This window comes from Monodelphis domestica, chromosome 2 (genome assembly GCF_027887165.1).
Source record: "Monodelphis domestica isolate mMonDom1 chromosome 2, mMonDom1.pri, whole genome shotgun sequence".
Taxonomy (NCBI): domain Eukaryota; kingdom Metazoa; phylum Chordata; class Mammalia; order Didelphimorphia; family Didelphidae; genus Monodelphis; species Monodelphis domestica.
Genome location: NC_077228.1, coordinates 71,338,339 through 71,350,872, shown reverse-complemented (window position 1 = coordinate 71,350,872; position 12,534 = coordinate 71,338,339). Strand labels below are relative to the sequence as shown.

The 12,534-nt window shown below is 35.8% G+C and overlaps 1 protein-coding gene across 4 annotated transcripts in view; it reads left to right on the top strand.

Moving 5' to 3' along the window:
• Positions 1-12,534, top strand: part of COP1 (COP1 E3 ubiquitin ligase) — a 329,094-nt gene that overhangs the window by 251,003 nt on the left and 65,557 nt on the right. The gene's annotated exons all lie outside the window — the stretch shown is intronic.

Genomic DNA, 12,534 nt, shown 5'->3' with positions numbered 1-12,534 from the left:
GTAGGATGACAATAGCAAGCAGATCTCAGAACCATCAGTGAGGTAGGAATGAGTCTACCCTAAGTATGTTTAGTCTTCCCCCATTAAAAACAGATGACAACAGTTTGTTCCAGTGACTGAAGAAGATGTCATGGAACACTTAGACGGGGAAGAAGCCAAGATCATCCACTGCATCCTAAGCCATCAGCAATCATCTTGACTTTTGTCTTGCCACTGCATTTCAATGATTCTGGAAGAGAGAATGATGCTGATGACTTTGTGTAACTCTGCCTCAGTTTAATCCAATTTATATGCAAGTCATCCAGCTGAGAACCCATTTTCTGTTTACTCTGTAACCTGGACCTAGATTGAATTAGACTGTTAGGCGGGGATGGATATGAGCTTCAATCCTTGCTCCCCTCATTGAGGTTTGGAGTAACTTGGATTATGAAAGAGAAACTTAACCAAAATAAAGTTGTTTTCCTTTCCCAGATTGCTAGAAGCTGCTAAAAACCTCCTGACTAAGTCACTTTATCAGTTGATCTTACCCCCTCAATGAGGAGGGACCTTTTAGCTCATCTCATTAACTGTCCAAAAATTACATTTGCCTTTTTTTCTGGTCAGGGGAGGACCCAGTAATGTACTGATAAGAAGATAGACATTTAAGATGATCCAAGACCATCTGTCTTGGTCTTTGATTAGAAAATCATTGACCATTAATTTATTGCTTATTGGATGACTTAATTAATAAATTGATTTAAAATACCTGGAACTCTTTCTCTCAGAATTATTTACCACATTATCATCTATGCCTATATTTGTCAGTACACATGTACTAATATATGTTACAGATTCATAAGGTACTCCACAATAAAGCTCTTGCCATATTGACATTGAATCATTTACTAGTAATCTTTAGAGTTAGCCATTCAACAAGTACTGAATCTATTTGGTTTGTTTCTTAATCAATATTTATGCCTTACCTATAAAACATTAAACATTTAATCATTAATTTTGTGAAAATCTGGGTGTGCTATATCTACAACATTTCCAACATCTACTAAGCTTAATAAGTTGTAATGAAATGAAGTTATGTCAGCAGAACTTTTAAAAAAATTCAATAAAATTTTATTTTCCTAATTATATGTAATAACAATTTTCAACATCTATTTTCTGAAATTATTAGGGCCAAATCGTCTCTTTTTCTCTTCCCCCCTCTTGAAAATAGTAAGGAATTTGATCTGGGTTATACATATATTATTATTCAAAACATACTTCCATATTGGTCATTGGTAAGAGCATACTGTTTTTCACATTATTCATAAATTATATATACAGTATGCTTTTGTCTTTATCCAATTCCAACAGTTCTATCTCTGGAGATGGGTAGCATTCTTTATCATAAGTCCTTCAGAATTGTCCTGGTTCATTGTATAGGTGAAAGTAAGTCTTTCACAGTTGATCAACATAAGATATTGCACTTACTGTGTACGATGTTCTCTCAGTTCTACATATTTTGCTCAGCATGTGTTCATGTAGATCTTTCCAGCTTTTTCTGAAATCAACCTGATCATCATTCCTTATAACATAATAGTATTCCATCACCAACCTGTACAATATTTTGTTTAGCTATTCCCCAATTGATAGTCATCCCCCTCAATTTCTTATTCTTTGCCACCTCTAAAAGAACCAGCATGACTTTTCTTGTTTTAGCCATACTTTATCATTATTGCTTCCCTTTCTAGATGTTTCAAAACTATGTGCCTAATTTTGCAAAGAATTGGCATCAAGCTCACTGGCAGAATTTACAGATTCTGTTTTCTTCTTGCATTTGCCCTTCTCCAATTTTGCCATCCTCTCTCATTTTCCAAGATCTTTCAAATATCACAACTTATTAATTAGGCCATGTAGTATTCACATTTCTCGGTTCTCTTGGGATCTGAGTATATAATTTATTTGAACCAGATGACTTGAATTCATAATGGACAGATAAATACTATTCTTTCTTTACTCTTTCCTTAATTATCTTGCATATTAGTTTCCTTATAGCCATGTTGGAGGAACTAGGACACAAATGCCAGAGGGGACTGCTCCCTTCCTCCTCTCCACACACACCTGAGGACATTTCACACATGACCTGCCCCTCTGCCCAGCAACCCAATGAGGATGCTTCCTCCCTCCCTTGTCTAAAGGAGGGGAGGGAGAGCTCACATATGGCAATTTGGGTACTCAGTCTCTCAGAGTTTGCCATCATTGCCTTATAAGTCATTTTTTGTTCTGTTTTTTTTTTCCAATATATAGATCATTCTACTTTGCAGAATTGAGTAGCTTTAACTTCTCACTTATTGTTGTTTATCATAATCACATCAATCCCAAGCAAATTTCCTATCCCTTTTTGATCCTACTTTTTCTCTCCATAGTGTTTAAAACAAAACTTATACTTTGTTCTTAGTTTCCCTTTGCAGCCCCACATCTTTCTGAACTTTTTTTTTTTTAAACCCTTACCTTCCGTCTTGGAGTCAATACTGTGTATTAACTCCAAGGCAGAAGAGTGGTAAGGGCTAGGCAATGGGGGTCAAGTGACTTGCCCAGGGTCACACAGCTGGGAAGTGTCTGAGTCCAGATTTGAACCTAGTACCTCCCATCTCTAGGCCTGGCTCTCAATCCACTGAGCTGCCCAGCTGCCCCCTCTTTCTGAACTTTTAACATTCCTCACACTAATTTTATATTATTGGTCCACAATCTCATATCCATTCTTGCCTCTGACTGTTCCACAAACAACAAACTCCAAGACCCTATGCCTAGAATATGCTCCTCTGATCTTGACTTGACCACCCTGGCTTCCTTTAAGGGTGAACTAAAATCTCATCTTCTACAGAAAGCTTTCCCTAATCCCTCTTAATTCCAGTGAATTGCCCTTTTCAAATTGTTTCCTCTTTATCCTGTATATAACTTGCTTTGAATATATTTGTTTGCATGTTGACTCCCCCATTAGACATTAACCTTTGTAACAGTTAAAATTCAACTGTTATGTTTAAAATTTAGGGGAAACTGAGGCAGGTAGAAATTAGTTTCTCTCTGCAAGAAGTATTATATTTTTAGAGGTTTATTAAAGGTTGAGAAATTAAGAATATACAAGTAAGAGAAGCACGTGGTAGATGGGCCGAGAGGCCCATTTTAACCTCACCTACATCATGAAAGAACCCTCTACTTGCAAGCGGAAACAGGAAAGACAGCCTAGGTGGATACCATCAATTTAAATACCCCATCTCGCTCTCAGCCCAGATGAGGTTACAAGGCATTTTGGGAAGTGAGCAAGGACTTTTGGGAAATGGAGTCCTGGGTTCAAGTCTCCATTTTTACACCTTCTTGAGAACAAGGATTGTCTTTTGTCTCTTTTTGTTTTACAAGTATTTAGCAAATGCTTGGCACATAATATATGCTTAATAAATATTGAATGAATAAATGAATGCATCTTCAATATTGATTGAATAAATAAATGCATCTTCTCTAAGCTAATCTAGCTTCACATATTTTATATCATTGGTAAGTTCCCTATGAATCTACATCAGTCTCTTCAAACAAACTACATTTTTCTTCTATGTTTTAATTATTTCCCTGCATTTTCAGTCCCCTCCATCCCTCATGGCATGGCTTCCTCTTAAGCATTTTACTCAAAGGATCCTATTTAGCTTTCCTTTGAACTCTTTGAAATTGACATTCTCCCAAACTAGAATACGTGCCAGACTATGTACAATTTCCTTTCCTCTATCATAAATTTTGAAGAGGTTACTTTCCTCTCTCCACTAAAAAAAGGTTTCCATCATTTCCACCCCAACAACTGATTTCTCTTTGTTCAGATGAATCAGGCCCAGTATAGAATTTCCCCCTTTTGGTTATTCATTGTATAAATTTGTCACATGTGACTATAGGCACATGAAACCACTGGTTTCTATTGTCTTGTATTTTGTCTCCTTTGAATTTCTGTAGAGTACTGGCTGACTTTCATTTGTGTGTGTGGGTATGACTTCCCCAAAGCATTTAACTTTAGGTACAAAATGCAAAGCGAGATTCCTCTCTCCCCATTGCTTTTTAACTTAAAGGTTTTGATTAGATTTGCAAGATACCAGTAAATATATTCTTCCTAGTCTTTGATAGGCATACTTTCTCTCTAGACCTGGGAGGCCCACCTCCTTTTTCTGAGAAAATAGTTTTCTAATCTTTCAATTCATTTCAAGAAAATCCATTGGAATGTACCATGTCTTTTAATTCTGACCTACTGTTTTATGTTTATGGAAGTAATTCCAAGAAATAAAAAGATAAGGAAAGCTTTCTTTCCTATTCCCCAACATTTAACCATGAGTGTTCTCTAGATCATTAAATAGTAAAACTTATCCTCAAGCCACTTAAAATGTGACTGTATAATCCAGCATACAAATAAAATATTTTCTGGTGAAATTTGTTGAAAGATGTGAATTGCTACCATGATAAATTGCATCACTAACTCCAGGGGACATTAAGTACTAATAGTAGGAATGCTGCTGATAATCCTTTCATGGCCAGATAAAAGGTGTACTCATCTTGGTTAATAGACTTTCTTATAGTCCTATGCCACCTTGTTCAGGTACTAGAATTCATATGAGACTCATATTGCAGCATTGCACTTTGTGGAAAGATTGGTCATATTACTATAGTGTAAAAGTTTTACTTGTGAGTTTCCCTCTCTTCAAGTGTTCAAGAGTTTTAAAGTTTAACTTTTTAAAAGTTTGAGTGCTAATTGGTCATTTGACTCATTCCTGTGCTGGGAGAACAACAGTTTTTTCTGAGGGCTAATTGTCCAGGGCACACAAGACTAGCTTTATCTACACTTTCAATTCATCATCAAACCTCAGGAAATATTCATATCTCGGCAAACTTTAGTTGTAGGTACGTGAGGATGAGAGAACCTTTAATGGACTGGTTCCATAATTAACTTCAAGAGGATATACAATTAATAATATTGGAAAATGGTGGTTTCACAGGATGAGTAGTCATCTCAGCTGCAATATTAATGAGTATCCTGAGAATGACCTTGACAGAAACAGCTTTTATCCTTGCAGTGAGCATAGTGAATGTCAACACTTTTTCAGAAATTAAAAGCAACTGCTGCAGTTTTACCAAATTTATGAGGCTACAAGAGGCTATGCTTCAAAGAAACTATCAACTTCACATGCAGCAAAACAAATTAAACTATACTTAACATAAATGTTTCTTCTTCTTAGGAATGCTTTCCAAACAGCTATGGCACTTGTTTCAAACTCCCTCCTACAACTAGAAGTTTTTTTCCCCATCAGTAGCACGAATTTAGGGCATTTTTCCCTTTTCCCTTTCCCAGTAAGATTGCCCTTTCATTCCACTAATCTAAAACCTTCCTTTGCCTTACTCAATATTATTCTCCCCCAGCCTACCTATATATTTTACTTCTTTTTTAAAACTCATAACTTTCTGTTTTAGAATCAAAACTGTATATTGGTCCCAAGGAAAAAGAGTAGTTAGTAAAGGGCTAGGCAATGGGTGTTAGGTGACTAGCCCAGGGTCATATAGCTAGGAAGTATCTAAAGCAAGATTTGAATCTATGACCTCCCATCTCTAGGCTGGGCTATACCACTAAGTCACTAGGCTACTCCTATTTTACCTCTTTTTGAGATACTGTAGGGATTAAAAATCAATGGCTTGACTAAAATATATGAAGATTATAAATAATAGTGCTGGTTGCTGATTCAAGTAATATTGCTCAAAGTCGAAATGACCTTAATAGCTTTTATTTACAAAAGAGCTGGAAAGGGTGAAAGCAGAAAAATACAAAAGGGTAGAGAAAACATTAGCCTATCTAACTAAATTATGCCATAATGCTCCATGCTGAATCTACCAGGACTTGACCTTCCTCTGGAATTAAACTCTTTCCAGAAGATAGGAAGTGAAAGCTAGCCATCCACTCATCCAAGTTCCCTCCAAGAGTCAGGTCAAGACAATGACTCAAGCTGAAGGTGACTCCTGAGGCTGATTTTCTTCCTTGAGTAGACCTTCTTGAAGCTGACTTCCTTTTTTGAGTCTACTCTTTTAGCCCCAGAAATTCAGGGCCTGTTATAGTGGCTCCTTATCCCTACCCCTTTTCACAAGGGTCAATCACAGCTTCCAAATTGCCCAGCACTACCCAGGGGACAGTATTGTGGGAACCATTTCTTACCTTCTGGAGAAGTGAATACTCATTAAAAGAATTCACAGATTCCTGGCTGACTGAGATGTGAATTCTCATTTCCTTACTGATTGAGTTGAAAGGGTGGAGAGCTCTTCCACCTAGTACTAAGGGTGTTCAAGCATTTGTTGATTCAATTCAAAAGTAGTCAAAGAAGAATTAATTCTATCTTCACAATCTAGTGAGGTACTAAGTAGGGGTACTTAAGTTATTGTTAACCAAAGTGTTAACTTAAAATAGAGAAAGGGAATAAAGGATTCCCTTTCACAAGTGTAAATTCAGAGAGAAAGAAGAATTCCCTTTTACAATACTATAAAGAAATTATTTAACTTATACTATTTTCAGTGGGAGTTTATCTCCAACTCCTCAATGTATATTTACCTCCTTTTCCCCTTTCCCAGTTCTTTTGATTTACTCATGTTCAGAAGGAGATTTAATCCATGGAGTATTAATTGTACTATGCCTCTCATTTTTCTTTAAAATTACCCTTTAAAATTTTAACCCCTTAGGTTTTTTGAGGATTTTTCTTTTTTTCTTTTTGGTCCTTTGATGATCCCTTTTTGTTCTCTTATTCCTCACTCTCCTCTTTTTTTTTTCCTAAGAGGGAAAAAATCCAGTAACTTGATTTCATAATTCTTTTCTTTAATAAAAATACTCACCTTTCATGTATTTCTGGTGTTGTGATATTTGTAGGACTAATAATCTGCATGTAATTTTTTAAAAATTGATTTTGTTCATTTTCATTACAGTTATTTTAATAGAAGTAACTTTCTAGAAGATCCACTTTTTTAAATTGCTGATTAGTGTGCAATTTTTAGGATCTTATTGTGAGTTGAAACTTGATTTCCTTTTCCTTTTTGAATTATTTCTTTTTCCCATTTCTCGTAATTACAGAGTAAAGCTTGATATTTTAATTGGTGTTCCTTTATAGCCAAAGATTCTTATAGCTGCTTCAAAAAGTTTTGAGCATTTAACCTTATATTACCTTATATTTCCTGCTTTCTTAGTATTATCACTCTCCTATAATGAAAAGGAAGTGGAAAAAGGGAAACAAAAATTTAAAGCAAAACAAGTTAATGGAGTATGGGTGTCATCTGAAGGAAAACCCCTGCTCCCTAGAAGTTTCTATAACTAAATTTGCCAATCTATTCATAAAAATGGTCATTTTGGCACCCAGGGCATCGTGGACTCTGTCAAGAGAGTATGGATAGCCCCTGGTATAACTACTGTAGCCTCTAAAGTATGTTCAGCCTGCCCTATTTGCCAGGCATATAACCAACATGCATATCGTGGAAAAGCCTTTGGGGGACGTCCTCTGGCTTACACACCTTTTGAACATCTACAGATAGATTTCATTACAATGCCAAAAGCTGGACGTTATAAATTTTGTCTAGTAATTGTAGATCAACTAACCAGATGGCCGGAAGCATTTCCTACGACCCGAGCCACAGCAGATTTTGTTACAAAGATACTTTTAAAAAAAATTATTCCTCGTTTTGGCCTACCAGCACGTATTGACTCCGATAGAGGGAGTCATTTTACCGATTCTGTCTTAAATCAAATATATTCTTGCTTGGGGATAACTCCAAAATTCCATGTTCCATATCACCCCCAGAGCTCAGGCCAAGTGGAGAGGATGAATAAAGAACTTAAGACTATGATTGGCAAATTATGCACTGAGACCCATTTAAAATGGCCTGAAATTCTCCCTCTGGCCCTATTTTATCTTAGAAGCAGGCCTAGAGGAGACTTACATATTTCACCATTTGAGATGCTTTTTGGACATCCGCCTATCCAGGCTAAGCCTTTCTCCCCGGCTTATACATCGCTATTAGGGGGAGATATTACTATTGCTTCCTATATACAGGAGTTACAGCACAAACTACGTGAACTTCATGAATCTGGAGCTGCAGTACAAGCTGGACCATTAGACTTTTCTCTGCATGACCTGAACCCAGGAGATAAAGTTTATATCAAGAATTTCAAGTGAACTGGAGCAACTGAACCTTCATGGGAAGGACCATTCCAAATATTATTAACTACTCCAACATCTATAAAGATTGGAGAAAGAGACTCTTGGATTCACTGCTCACATGTGAAGAAAGCATCTTCTGCTGAGACTGATTGACTCTATCCTATCATATGAATTGTGACTCTATCTTATCATATGAATTGGAGATAATAATCCATAGACAAATGGATGCTGTTTTTTTTTTCAAGAATATATTGAATTACTGATTTTTTTCTTATTTTTTCTTATTTCTTTTCTTTTATTTTTTGATCAGAATATTTGATTTTTTTCTCATTTTTTGTACTGAAGGTACACATAATTAATATTAATATTTTTTCCCTGCAGTAATACAAGTTAATATATATACTCTTGCTATAATATCAATATATGCCTAAAAGCTTTAAACTATGGGAACCTGCCATTTATTGATAAAATATTATAGGACTGTGATTAATGTTTGTGTCTGATTCCAGGAAAAGGGATAAAAACAAGGAGCACAGACTAAACCTGAATAATGCCAATAGAGCACACATGAAATATTAAAGTGAGACTCAAGGTTGCGACGCTTAACTTATGTTTAAGTCGTAGGACTTCCTTGTATCTACACTCCTTTTGAAGTACTCAAACAAGTACAAAGCTTGACTATCATGCTGGCTCCCTATATCTCTGAAGGAAAAAATCAGACAAGGGAATGACATTTCCCCATCAAAATAGAATTCTAATTCTTTTCTTCTTATATTATGGCAACTTCCTGTAGTCTTGGCTACAAATGGCTAAGCGAAATATTACTGCATTCTGTCCTACATACTTGTGGGATAGAAATTACTTTAATCTGGACCTATACAAGGTCTATTTTGAATTTTTCTTATGTTTTTGATTATTTTTCTATTCTTTAGATAATTGACACATACACCCCCATAACTGAACATTGAATTCTGAGCTAAACTTGATATTTTTTTTAAATACTTACTTCAGGGGGGATTGTATTTTAATTTAAAATCTAAGAATTTTTGAATTTTTTTTTGTTTGAGATTGTATTTTTATAAAAATCCAAGACTTTTGTTTAAGATTTTACTTTTATAAAAAATTTTTAAAGATTTTGATTTTGTTCGAGAAAAGATCTTCAAGAAAGAAGCTTGAAACTTTTATATCCAGAGAATGAACTGTTGCAGAAAGATGCCAAAAACCTACACTTCATCAAGAAGATCAAGAATGAACTTTGGATGTGATTGATTGGACTGAACTTTTGATTGAACATTTATTGTAACATTTATGTCAAAAGGGACTGCCCCTAATTTGGCTCTCTGTCAATGCGCCTAGCAAACATTGGTTTTGCTTTCTTTTCTTTTCTATTTCCTCTCTCACTATTCTAATTTCTCTTAGAAATTGAATATTGTATATATCTTTAGTTAGAAGTGAATTTAGAACTACAAAATGATTATGTTAAATGATCAATGGGGAGACTAGTCTCCCAATGATTATCAGGGGGGATTGTAAACCTCAAATTTCCTTAGATAGCTTATAATTGTTGAAAATTTCACCATTGGGATATTTCATACTTGGAAAATTTCTTACTGATAGTCTATTGGAATGGGAACCCCATTGGCATGGGAGGTTCCTTCTCTTCCCTTCTTAAGATTACTTTAGGACAGAAACCCTTTGCTGAACAATGGAAAGGACTTTGACCTATGCTTAAGCATAGAACAGGAATTTCTTTGAGTCTTGATTGATTTTAGAATTGATACAATGGAGATACTCCACCCTATTCAGTCCTAATAGGATTGAGTAAGGGCTGCAGCCTAGATCAAAATTTAATTATTCCAATCTCTACCATACTCAAGTTAACAGGATTTAGAAAGGGCTGTAACAAAGGAGTAAAGATTTAATCATTTGAAAAATATGACCTTCAACAGACATGTGCAAAAGCCAGAAACCTCTGGGCGGTCCTGGGTTAAGCGAGAGCCTCCATTGACAGGGAAATTGATGAAGAGTGATTGGTAGATGTGAGGACTGAGGGGAGGCAACTTGGATGGTTTCCTTAAAGATAGGAGGGTCTGGAGACTCGAGGAGGTGGTGGAGTTTTTTTGGGTCGGTGTGGTTCCTGGGCTCTGAGGAAGCTTGCTCTGAAGGAAGTTGAAGGTGGGGGCCTCTGAGACTGTTTCTCCATTTTGGACACGTGAGTAATAGGGACTGATCTCTTTTCTTTGCCCCAGCTATCTAAGGGCTTGGGCCTTTTGGCCCAGCCTAAACAGAAGGGGTATTTAAGCCCTATTCCCTTCTCTCCCCTTTCTCTCTCTATATATATCTCTAATTCCTTTCTTGCTCCGATTGTAATTAAACTCCAAAAAAGGCTGACGGCTGACTTGAGTTTTTCATTTAGGAATTACATAGCTGATTCCTTGGCGACCTTAAATTAATATATATCAGTCTTTTAAAGTGATTCCCTTGTAACAGTATTAAGAATTTTTTTCGTATGTATGTTTTTGTTTTTCTGGGAGATGTATATCATTAAGTTATTTCTTCATGATATCATGTAGAGGTTGTCTGGTTACATTCTTTACAATTCATATTAACACTATTTCCTTTTGTTCTGCTTATGCCATTTTCTTCCATTTCTGTATTATTTTTATTTTATATCATTTATATTTTTCACTGAAGGTTGTGATTCCTAGTTTTCTTAATCTTTTAATAGTTTGTTTCACTTTTGCATTTTCCTGGTGTTTCTTGCTGTTATCCTCTAGGTTTCCTAAGGAGGCCTATAGAATTTCTTTTAATTAAGGAGCATAGGTTCATTTTCTTTGTTGATATATGTGAATTTCAAAACTATTCCACCCTAATCAGACCATTCTTTAGAAGATCTGATTTAGCTATTTACTGATCAATAACAATAGAGATACTTGGAATAACAGAACCAGATCTTGGATACCCACATTCTCCACCCTACTCAGTGTAACAAGATTAGGAAGGGCTGCATCAAATTCAAGATTTAATTATTTGAGTAAATGGCCTTCAACAGACATGTGCAAAAAATGGACAGACCTCTGGTCTTTCCTTAGTCAACCTTGAGCCACCATTGGCACATGTGAGATGCAGGAAGTGAGGTAGAGAACAGCCTCTGTTGTTCTCGGGACTTCCAGTGAGGAGGGCTATAGTTCAGTTCGATGCTGGAGCTTGAGGTTGGAGGAGCCCCACAGACTGCTTTCCTTCAGATTGGTCATGTGAGTGATAAGGGCTGACCCCTTTCCCTGCCTTGGCTCTCCAAGGCCTTAACGCCCCCGTTGACTCAGCCTGAACCAGAGTGGTTTCTGAGTTAAACTCCTTTCCTTCTCTTCCTCTTTCTTTCTTTCCCTCTCTCTCTCTCTCTCTCTCTCACTCTATTATTTTCTTCGTCCTGTTGTAATTAAATCACCATAAAAATTTGGTAGCTGACTTGGGTATTTTATTTGGGATTTCCCTAGGTGATCATTTAAATTTAAATTTTTTTTCAAGTCTCAACTATAATTTTAACTGTTACATATACTTGTTTATGGTCTTGAATATCCCTTTGAGTTTTTTCTAATGTTTCTACCATTTTAAGGCATTTTGTTAGTTTATAAGCTAATATTTTATTTCAGTTTTCTCCCTTAGGAGTTCTTTCTACTTTTCTTCCCTTACCAGTCATTTAGTTATTGTTTTCTTCCATGCTCTTTGGCACCTCGGCTTTATATTTTGGAGAATACTGACCCCAACTGATTTTCTTTAACTTTTTCCTTAGGTAGCTCTTTCCCCTCTAGTATGTTGCTCTATAAATCTTCCCTCTTCTAGTTGGTTTTTTTGGGGGGTATCTTAGGAAAATTATTGCCCATTGCTTTTTGTGGTATGCAGGGGTATTAAGGCTGAGTCATTCAGGTAAGGGGACAAGGATGGGACCATAATAATCAAACTTGAAATACATATCTGAAAGATTGCTTTTGCTTTTATGTGTCTGATGCATAGAATGAATTATTGTGTTAAAATATTGGGTAGGAGGAACTCTTTAAATATTTAAGTCCTTCAGTGTTAATCCTTGAGATGATTACTTCCTGTAGTATTTCAGCCATTTTATCTTATATATTTAGCTTTCATTATTCTTTATCGGGCTCATGATTCTTTTATATTATTGTTTTGATATGTAATGGGAAATTAGAGGAGTTCACAGAAAGCAACTACTACTTTTTTAGAAATCTTGCAATATCTCCCATGACATATAAAATTGGAAATTAAAAATAATTCAGCTTTTTATTGATAAAGGTCATCCTTATTAATTGTTGGATGTGGAGAAGCACTTCTG